Source organism: Caretta caretta, chromosome 1 (genome assembly GCF_965140235.1).
Source record: "Caretta caretta isolate rCarCar2 chromosome 1, rCarCar1.hap1, whole genome shotgun sequence".
NCBI classification, from domain to species: domain Eukaryota; kingdom Metazoa; phylum Chordata; order Testudines; family Cheloniidae; genus Caretta; species Caretta caretta.
This window is the reverse complement of record NC_134206.1, coordinates 299195398-299207021: the sequence shown is the minus strand read 5'-3', so window position 1 is coordinate 299207021 and position 11624 is coordinate 299195398. Positions and strand designations below refer to the sequence as shown.

Here is an 11624-nt window from a genome sequence, read left to right as displayed (position 1 = left end):
TTCAAACTTTGCTGCTGATCTTTGGAGGGCTAATTATGGAACTAAGTGATGGCATTTCTTGTCTTGTCTAATATTGCAGCTAAGTCTTGTTTTAAACTGAATTTACGTTCTTTCTAAAATCCATCAGAAAGTCATCTCTGCAATGTGCTGTGGGACATACACATTAATATGTCTAGCAAATAATTTAAATACGATGAAATTACTGAATGTGAAAGGATGTTGCATGAAGGAAAATAGCTAATCTGTGGTTAAGGCAGCAGACTGGGGCCCAGAACAACTGGCTTCTAACTCTGGCCTGCCATCAGGCATCCTATGTGCAGATGATTTAAACTACAATTTTTGGAGGTGGACACAAATTTTGTCCTTGATTTTTCTGTGTTACATACTTCTATATGTAAAATGAATGATATTTCTTTATCTTAAAGAGCTGTTGAGTAATATTTGAAAAATGCAAAAGAACTGGAGCTTTGTAGAGAGAAGGGTGAGAGGGGGCTGGACCTTTGCCAGGTTGGGGAGAACTCGCAAAGAATTTTGAGCTGTATTGAGGCCTTGGAGTAACAATGGGGCCCTGGCTCCAGGGATGAGAAGTGCAGACATGGGTAATGGGTAGGGCGAGGTACAATGTTTGGGGACCACTGGACTAGATGGTTACCAAGGTCCCTTCTGGCCTTGTAATCTCTGACTAGTAAACTAAAAGAATGTAAAACTGATATGTGACAAAAGAGGTATCGAGATTTTCAGCTCCCTTTGTCATGGTTATTGGTTATATACCTTCACCCTTAGCAGGCTTTGTGTAGATGACTTTTTCCAATTAAGTCATAACTAAAAATGAATAAGGATGAAGCTAAGGCTCCAAACCCACAAACTTCTCTGTGCACTCATACCCCTGCACATACTCTTTTAGTGCGTTTTCATGTTGGGTGCACTGTAGGATCAGGACTTTTTAACAAATCTGTTAAATCACAGAGGCAGCGCCAGCTGGCTTTTAAATGGCTAAAAGCACACTCAACAGTCATTCTGCACTTGCTCAGCCTGTTGTTGAACCACTCCTTGCTTCTGTCAGGGTGCCCTGTGTATGGCTTCATAAGCCACAGCATTTAAGGGTAGGCAGGGTCTCCCTGGATAATGATGGGCATATCAACTTCCCCTACAGTGATCTTTTGGTCTATGAAGAAAGTCCTTGCTTGCAGTTTCCTGAACAGGCCAATGTTCCAAAAGATGTGTGTCTCATGCACCTTTCCGGACCAGCCTGTGCTAATGTCTGTGAAACACACAGGGTGATCCACAAGCGCCTGGAGAACCATTGAGAAATATCCCTTCTGATTAATGTACTCAGCGGCTAGGTGGTCTGGTGCCAGAATTGGAATGTGTGTGCCATCTATTGCCCCTCTGCAGTTAGGGAAACCCATTTGTGCAAAGCCATCCACAATGTCACACACATTGCCCAGAGTCAGTCTTTTGGAGCAGGATGCGATTAATGGCCCTGTACACTTCCGTCAACACGAGTCCAACAGTCGACTCTCCCACTCTGAACTGGTTAGCAACCAATCAGTAGCAGTCTGAAGTAGCCAGCTTCCACAGTGCAATCACCACGCGGTTCTCCAGCGACAGTGCAGCTCTCATTCTTGTGTCCTTGCACCTCAGGGCTGGGCCGAGCTCATCACACAGTCGAATGAATGTGGCTTTCCTCATGCGAAAGTTCTGCAGCCACTGCTACTCATCCCAGACATGCATGATGATGTGATCCCACCACTCAGTGCTTGTTTCCCGAGCCCATAAGTGGCATTACACTGTGGTTGGTCACCTCCGTGAATGCAACAAGCAATCTCGTGTCGTAGCTACTATGCATGGCAAGATCAATGTTGAACTGCTCTTGCATATGTAGTTTAAGGAATAACTCCACTGCCACTTTTTTGTGATGTGTTAGTGAGAGCGAGCAGCATATTGGTCAACAGGGTGGGATCCATTCCTGCAGACCAAGGAGGCAGAGCAGAGCACGAAGTACACAAACCATTGAAAGATGGCACCAAATGTGGACTGAAGCACAGAGGTTGCTGGGGTGCAAAGCAATGCATCATGGGACATTGGGACAGGACCCAGGATGCCCCGCGGCCCCCTATGCCTTCCCACAACTCTTAGTGGCGGAAGAGATGCTCTGTGGGTTAGCTTCCCAGAGTGCACTGCTCCAAATACCGCTACAAGTGCTGCAAATGTGAACACTATTGCGCAAGCAGCTGACAGTATGAACATGCTACAGCGGTTTCCCTTCAGTGCTCTCTGAGCAGAACTGTAGCTGCCAGCGATGTAGCTCTGCCAGTGTAGACATACCCTTAGTATTTAGCAAGATTCAAAGAGGAGTTAGACTTTTATATGGATAACAAGAATATCAAGAGTTGTTATAAATTGGAAGGGGTATAAAACCTCAGGCTTCTGGGTATAAGCCAATCTCAAACTATTAGAGATGAGGATAAAAACCTTTGATGGGGCAGATTACCCCTCATCTTCCTACTTTGGTATTTCTGTGGTATTTCTTGGTAACTGATTTTTCTTTCTTCTGGTGCTGACCATTGTCAGTCAGAGAGAGAATAGTGGACTAGATTGCTGTGGATCTGATCCCGTATGGCAAGTCCTATGGATCATGATGTAAAAAAGTAAAACAAAGTCAGATGGTATCACTGACCATTCTGAAAACGCTGGGTATTGTGGTATCACCAAGTTTTGCTCTTTCGTTTATCTTTCATAAAATGTTCTCTGAAATTCTGTCTGTTTTGCTTTTGGATCACTTTCATGTAAGACTCAGAGAATCTTTGACTTGACTGACAGCTTGCAATATTATACTGAACTGCCAGGTATGCTATAGTTAACGCTTTGTCTGTAAACTTAGTGGACGTATTTGGGTGTGGCCAAAGAGGCAAGGGGCTTGGAAAAGGAGTTGCCGAGTTTAATGGAAAGGTACTGAGCGATAACATTTAGGGCATTATGAAGCCAGCTGTTCACCACTTGGCTCATTGTGGAGGTGTGAAGTGCATCTCGGGCTTCATATACAAAGAGACTCGGGTGGGGGTGGTCCTGAAGGTATTTTTTGAGAATGTGATCCAAGATGCTGCCACATACATGGTGCATGCCAAGCTGAAGTCTGTCACTGCCATGAATGTGGTCTATGCTCTAAAGTGCCATGGTTGTACTCTGTATTGATATGGAGACTAAAATAAACAGTGTCAATAAAACAAAGAAAACAGAACTTAGAGTTAAGGTTAAGGCCAACTTTCTGTTTAAAGCTTGACTCTTCTGGGTGCTCTAAAATCTGTATTGTTACTTGGATTGCCTTGAAATTTGGTGTGCCTCATGGGTAAGGCTATGGTTTTGGCACAGGTATTTTTATTAATATTCACAGACAGGACATGGGCAATGAATGATAAATCATGGATTTAGTGAAGCCGAAGCCCCAGCCCCGCTGCCTGGGGCTGAATTATTGGAGTTTTCAAGAAGTCATGGAAGTCTTGTAAAATCATGGAATCTGTGTCCTCCATGACAGATTTGTAGCCTTACTCACAAGGGAGGAGGGTAATATTAGTGATCCAGATTTAGGGTCATTTGCATCAAAACCACACAGCTGAGGCCGGGCAGTTGAGAACAAGCATACTTGATGCACGTCACATGTTTCCCAAGCACTGGGGGGTAAGGATGGAAATACCCACTGAGATTACTAGTGACTTCCGCGAACTCTGTGACAAAATTGTAGCCTTACTGATGATTAATATCATACAGTATTGTAGTGGAGCACCAGGTCTACTATGTTAAGATTAGGAAGTTTTTTCTGTTTAAAAGAGGATTCTTCTAGTGCTCTAAATTCTGTATAAGGGTACAGGTTGTCTTGGAAATTTGATATGTCTCATTGGGGGAGCGGGATAGGTTTAGTGAACCAAATTTCGAGTCATTTGAACAAAAGGTTCCTGAGATACAGCTCTCTCCCTCCCCCCCCCCCCAAAAAAAAAACAAACCCTAAAAAACCACTTTTCTTGAAGTTTACAGATTCTATTAATGTTTTTTTTGTACACCCCTGGCTTCTAAAGTGCTAGTGGCTATATGGGATGGGAAGGGGAAGGTGAACTGGCAGTGATGGGGTGGGGTTGTATAAGTTATGAGGGAGGAGACAGACATATCCCAGGCTTCTTTCACATACTTAGTTACTGTACCCACTTTCTAATAAAACTGTCAAGTTCTTGGGATGTAGACCATATCTGAGTTTTCTCTCACTAGTCTTATTAGCGGCTACATACTCCAAACGTTACAAAGCATGACCATTATCCCCATTCCACTATAACACAGTGTGCGGGGCTAGTGTGGTGACGCTTGGAAGTCACAAAGCAGCTGTGTGGACTGGTGTAGTGAACAGTAGACTGAGACTCAGGGCAGGTCTTCACTACTCGCCGGATCGGCGGGTAGTGATTGATCCCCGAACACGCTCCCCGTCGACTCGCTGCTGTCCTCGTGGCCAGGTAAGTCGACCTAAGATACGCCAACTTCAGCTACGCTATTCGTGTAGCTGAAGTTGCATATCTTAGGTCGACCCCCTGCAGTGTGGACCAGGGCTAAGAATACCTCGGCCCTAGTCCTGACTTTTTGACTGGCCTGCTGGGTGACTTTGCCTAAGTCGTTTCACCTCTCTCTGCCTCTGTTTCCCCATGTGTATAATGGGAATAATGTTTCTGTCCTTGAGATCTACTGATGAAATGTGCTACGTAAGAGGTTGTTGGTGGTATCTCATGCAGTGGTGGTGTGGCCGTGATCACTAAGTGATTATATCTGACTTATCAGTCCTCATCCTCAAAGGAATCCTTCATGACACTTTCAAAGGACAAGCCAGGGAGTTTAAATTCATAACTTTACTAGACATTAAAAATCATAGACTAAATAGACACACTGGATTTATGTGTTATTACAATAATCTCTAAGACACTGACACCCCCCACCTCCCATTCTTCCCTCCTTTTCCCCCTTATGATTGGAGGGGTGTTAATGGGCCACTTTACCCTGAATGGTCCCTTGAAATATGTGTTAATTACTTATGCTAAATAAGATGTTCCACCTTGTATTTTAGGTGTGACACTCTGAAGTCTGGTCTATACTACTAAGTTAGGTCAACATAAGGCAGCTTATGCTGACCTAACTCTGTAAGCCTCTCCACTAAAATGTAGCTTCCACAGATGCAACTCACTTACCCACTACACCAACTTAATAACTCCACCTCCGCGAGAGGCGTAGCGCTTAAGTTGACATAGTTAGGTCGATGCAGTGTCAGGGCTTCCCTACACTACAGGTTATGTCGGTATAACTTATATCGTTCAGGGATGTGAATAAACCACCCCGTGAGTGACGTAAGTTACACTGACCTAAGTGCCAGTGTGGGCAGAGCTATGTCAACAGGAGAGCTCTCTCATGTTGGCAGAGAGCGTTTTCACCAGATATGCTACAGCGGTGCCGCTGTACCACTTCTAGTATAGACTAGCCCTCAGTGCAGATAATAGGCATGGCTACACTTGCAGATGTAGAGTGCTTTGAGTTAAACCAGCCTTCGTAGAGCGCAGTAGGGAAAGCGCTACAATCTGTCCACACTGACAGCCACAAGCGCACTGGTGTGGCCACATTAGCAGCTCTTGCAACGGCCACAGAGAGCAGTGCATTGTGGTAGCTATCCCAGCATGCAAGTGGCTGCAATGTGCTTTTCAAATGGGGGTGGGGTGGGGTGGAGTGTGACAGGCAGTTTGTTGTGTGTATGTGGGGGGAGAGAGAGTGGGTTTTTGAGGGGGCTGAGAACATGTCAGCATGCTGTCTTGTAAGTTCAGACAGCAGCAGACCCCCTCTCCCTCGTCCCTCTCTCTCTCACACAGAGCATTCCACAGTAATGGTTGCTTTGTCTCGGAGCAGATAAGCATGCCGGCTGTCAGAAATGGAGCTTTCAAAGGGCATATCTGTGTTCCTGGCGCGATTCCAAACCATGAGAAGAGTGGCCACTTGACTTAAGGGGATTATGGGACGTTTCCAGAGGCTGATCAGAGCACAGTAATGCAACACCTCGTTCACACTGACACGTGGGCGTTTCAGCCAAGGCGCAACAAATGTTAATCTTCTCGCCGAGGTGGAGTACCAGGAGCGCTCTAGCTGTGGAGTCAGAGTGCTCTGTGTGCCTTGCCAGCATGGGCGGGTAGTGAAGTAGGGTGCCTGGGGCTGCTTTAATGCGCTCTAACTCGCAAGTGTCGCCAAGCCCAGTGTGTTGCTTACATTGACTGTTGCTGCCTTTCAGAACCATCCCGCAATTCCCCACACTATCCGTTAAATCGGTGCAAGCACTCTTGGTGAGGATGCATATCGCCGACACAAGGACCATAGTGTGTATGTGTAAAGCTGATAAAACTGCAGTGGTTGTGCGTCGATGTAACTTAAGTCAGCTTAATTTTGTGGTGTAGACTTGCCCCGAGTATGTTTCCCCGACATGAAGAAGAGCTCTGTATAAGCTCAAAAGCTTGTCTGTCTCATCAGCAGAAGTTGATCCAATAAAAGATATTACCTCACCCATCTTGTGTCTCAGGTATTATTATTGTTACCTGGCCAGAGCAGTGTCTCCGCTGCACAAGGATGTTATAATTAGAACTGCCTAAGTTCTACTAATTACTAACACCTACCAACAACCTTTCTGTTTATATTAATAATAAATAAAACCAGGAGTTTGGAGCAATCAAATTTTTGAATTGCTCTGCTCCAGCTCTGCTCTGGCACCAATAATGACTGCTCCAGCTCCGCTCCGACTCCGCTCCACGCTCCTACTCAAATTAATTTTTAACTAAATAAAAAAATGCGTACTGTAATTTTGAAAAAACATTTTTTATTCATACTTTTAAAACAATTTAAATGTCATCAACAATGATATAAACTAGAATAATTCATAATTCATTCTGTAAAAAATTATTGCAGCAATCAAGTTGTCTTTCATAGCCTGCCGCAAATCATTTAAAATTAACTTTAAAGCTGAAAACGGTTGCTCTACACGAGCTTGAGTTGTTGGCATGCTTGAAACAATTCTACAGGCAGCCTGAATGCGGTGTGGGTAGCTGTGAATGGCCTCAAAAACAGACTTAACTTTTAGCCTACCAATAGACTCCATCGCCTCACAATCTTCCCGAAAGTTTCTCTCTAATAATGCTTCATTACAATTATGAATCGCAGAAACTCGCTGATGTCTTTCTTGTTTATCCAATTCCTTTTCGAAGGCATCATCTTCCGAAGAATTGGTGCTTGAATTATCTCCATTTCCCTCTGATGGTTGAAGACATCTCAGGGATGGACGCTTGAACAAGTTCGGAGCGGAGACGGAAGTTTGAGAACAGCCTGCTATTTCTGAAGGATGTGAACTTTCCGAAACCGCAGATTTGATTGTTGACTCCTTTTGTTGTTTCGTTTTCTTCAACCTCTTTTGCTGAGGTCAAATGTAACAATAGATTTTTTTTTTTTGAGTTGTTGAGCAATATCAAGGAGCCATTCCTTTGCCTTTGGTATTTCCCTTAAGGTAAGAAGAATCCGATACCATGGGTCAACATAAACTCCAGCAAGGAAATGAATATTGTCAAAAAGCTTCTCTTCGCATTTCTGCATGGAGGATAGAATTCCTTCTGCAATTTGTCCACTGTTTTCTTGCAAGAATTTTGACAGTTTTCGCTATTCCTTCATTAAAACTCCCGGGGTTACATCAACAGCTCGAAGAGTCACGGTTGTTTGGTTTGGCTTTGCCAAGAGGTCTCGCAGGTCCTTCACTTTGTCCCATTCAGCTTTTGTTAACCTGAGTTCTCTTGTTCCAGCAGCAGGCACTTGTTCACAGTAAGATTGAAAAACAAGAAGCCGATCAATCATCGCAAATGTTGAACCCCAGCGAGTCACAGTATCCAGTGATTGAGTTACTTGGTGTTCGTAGTTTGATGACGACTTGTCGAATTTTTGCCAGAAATTTCTTCGCATGTTCTTTGTTCAGTTCATCCCAGATTGCTAACTGAAGAGTGTGAATACCACACGTCATCAGTTGGACTTTTGAGTTGTCCTCATGAAGCCATGTTGGAAGTATGAGGCTAGGGTCATTAACCCATTGCGCAGCAGCATCCAGCAGCAGTTGAGTTTGATTTCATCCATTCCTTTAGTTCCTTCATCAGGCAAAATAGCTTGTTCTTTCCACATCCCTGTTCTCAGAGGTAGAAATGGTTTCATTGTCCTCATTGAAATTTTTGACGGCACACGTTGTGTTTGCTGCATTGTCAACGCAGATGCTGAGCATTTGCATTTCACTGATCCCAAATTTTTCTAAAATAGCTTTTACTTGACTTTCCATATACAAAGAATTGTGATGCCCTTCAGTATTGATTATGTCTAAGGTTTTTACCACACTTTTATCTTTTCTTTTTCTTCCTAGTACTGAGCATTGATTTCAAGGAAATTTCTGTTTCCACGGGTTGCCGCATCCATTTTCAGGTAACACAATTTTTGCTCCAAAGCTTTCTTGAGCTCTTCGCGACCAGACTCAGCTATGCTGACAACTAAACGATGAATCGCATCGTGCCCTGTCGAAACACTAAGCTTCCGACTCATTTCACCTGCAATTTTTTGGAATCCTTTGTTCTTTAGCTTGAAGGTCGTGAGCCGTGATGAACTCAAGCAAACCATTTCCATCAGCCCTTCACGGAAAGTATTGGCATCGATGGTGACTGTAACCTTTGAGGACTTCAAATATGAGTTAAGTTTTGTTTGCTCAATTTTGGGTTTCTTTTCAGATGAAGCTCCACAAAAAATCTTTTCTCCAGGAGTTTTCAAAGAGCCAGATGAACATCGTTTAGTTGCGTCAGCTTTCTGTTTTGCCTTATCTTCCTGGTCCTTTTTTGTAACCAGAGTTTTCAAGATGGTTATGTTTTATATAGGTTGAAACTTTTCATGGCACTTGCTTCACTTGTCTTGAAGTTACTTGGTTTGAGGTCGCCATTCACTTCCTCTTCCAACTTGCACGTTGCTGATTTCTTCTTTGCTTTTCCCAAAAGCCAAAATTTGGGCTTTTCAAATTCAAAAGTAAAGACGTTGTTGAGATCCTTTTCCGTAAATAGGCTATCAATCATGGGGGGCAGATTTGATTGTTTTTGATGACACCATGGCTAAATCTTCATGTGCTGCTACCGCATACAAATGTTTCTTGTTAAGATCTTTGAAAAGCAATGAACAAAAGCATTATTTTTTTTTATAATGTACCTGCTTGTCATATCTTAACCACTTAAGGTACTTCAAATTTATTTTGGATTTTCTGAACAAAAATAATCGCATTTTCTTTTTACACAAAATTATTATTAAAGTATATTTTAATATTTTAACATGTTTCTTGCAGTTTTAATGAAGTAAGAAGTATTTTTAATATACATAATATAAATTTTTATTTATAAACTGCAAGTTAGTTTTTCTTATGAAATTTTGCTGTAAAAATATTCGAAATATTTTCCAAGTTTTTTAATTAATATCTCAAACGCTTTAATATAGATAAATCAATGAAATTTGGTATGTGCCTTAACGTTAGTATGTGCTATTGTTGTTCTACAATATTAATTGTTGGGAATTAACGAGGCTTCACGTTACAAGGTTGAAAATAAACTTTAACAGGAAAGCGGATGCAAATTGCAAGCACAGTCCTTTTAGTAAAGAGAGCAAATTTTTGGAAATATGTTTTTGCTTCATCATCCTGAATAGATTATACAAGATAGGACCTGTTATTTGCTCTATCTTGTATAACGTTTCCAGCCTGATGAAGGAAAAACACATTTCTGAAAATTTGCTCCCTTTACTAAAAGGACTGTGCTTGCAATTTGAATCCGCTTTCCTGTTAAAGTTTATTTCCTATGTTCTATCACACAACATCATTTAAATAAAATTATTTAAACTACAGGCGTCGTGAACTGGAGGGACTGGGCCAATTTTATTTAATAAATTTTAAATCTTCGACTATTTAACAGGTACGACCCTGGAATATGATTTAATGCTAAAACATATATTAAAATGGTACTCTGAATTTATTTTGTATAATTAACCATTTCCGAGAAAACTGTTTAAAAATTTTAATCTGCTTAGATGCTTAGAGTGATACAAACAATTTTACTTATTACTTATTTTTCAACTTTGGAACCATACATTTTAAACGTAATAATAATAACCAAAAATTATTAACTTATTATGGAACATAATATTACCATTCCTAGCCAGCGGCAGTTGACGACAAGCGTTTCTTGAAATATGAAATAAAAATGACCAACCGCCAGTTTGGGACACCTATGGTTTAAATAATTTTGGATAATGTAATATGGTAGCACATACTAACGCTAAGATACAGACATAATTTCATTACTTTATATTAAAGTGTTTTTGAGATATTAATCAGAAATTAACTTTTCATCACCTCCTTGAAGGGACTGTAGCTCTCTTAGGAAGAATTTTAGGACACGTGTTCACAGAAACGTTTTTTTCTTAAAATGACCTAAGGATTCACCCCCAAAGTTGTGTTGGACATTTTCCAATCACTCTGGATATATCAAAAAAATCACTCCTAATTTATGCAAAAATGTTTACTGTATATTTTTCTGCCTGCTGCACGCGACTTTTTCAGTAAGTTTAAAACGACAAACAACGCTACCAAAAGACCGTTGAACAGATGACCTATAAAATAAGTCCACCGGAGTGATAAGGGAGCATGTACAAATGTACCAGTAACGGGAGCCCATGTGAGAAATGAGCTTAAGTGGTTAATATCTCTTGCGATATCTTAATATAGCAGTAAACAAAAACATTATTTTTTTTGCAATATATCTGTTTGTGATATCTTAAATGTTGCATTTGCGGCGCCCTTTTCCGTAATCACAGCACTCAGCGCGTCTCGTTGATCAACCCTTACAAAAGAAGTATCAACACATACTTATCTAATTAATCGATGTGAGTGCGTACTCATCTAACCTTGGCACAAGGGTGGGAGCAGTCTGCAGTGTTGCTGGATGTCTGATAATTACTTGATTCTTTAATAAAGCATCTCTCCAAAAAACTTTGTAATTTTGTATCTGTACATTAAATCTTGATTTCGGCTGCAATGAGAATAACTGTGACATATTACGTAAAGTGGTAAAGTAGATGTTAATATCAATTGTTATAGAATCTGAAACTTTTTGGCACCTTTAGGTTTTTCTTGCTAAATATAATTCATTTTGGATTGAAAATGAAAAAAAAACCCTGGAGCAGTCAAGATTTTCTGTGTTCCGGCTCCGCTCCGGCTCTGGGCAAAAACCTGCGGCTCCACTGCTCTGCTCTCCAGCTGCGGGCTCCGCTCCAAAGCCCTGATTAAAAAAACACCACCCTAGAAAATTCACTGATAAATAAATTTACTTAATGCAGAGTTAAGGTATATCATGTCCTTCCAGAATGCTGAGTTCAGTAAAATTCAGACTTGTGAAAACCAGGAATGAGTTAAGGTATTTCAAATTCACATTTCTAAAACCAGGCAATACTCAGCCTTAATTGTGTCCTCTGAGAGTGATGCCCCCATACCCATAATATATACACCC

At 41.4% G+C, this 11624-nt stretch overlaps 1 protein-coding gene and 1 pseudogene across 7 annotated transcripts in view; both read left to right on the top strand.

The window, feature by feature from the left end:
• PPHLN1 (periphilin 1) overlaps positions 1 to 11624 on the top strand; it is a 143373-nt gene that overhangs the window by 926 nt on the left and 130823 nt on the right. The window lies entirely within an intron of this gene.
• On the top strand, positions 2842 to 3922 carry LOC125636055 (histone H4-like; annotated as a pseudogene).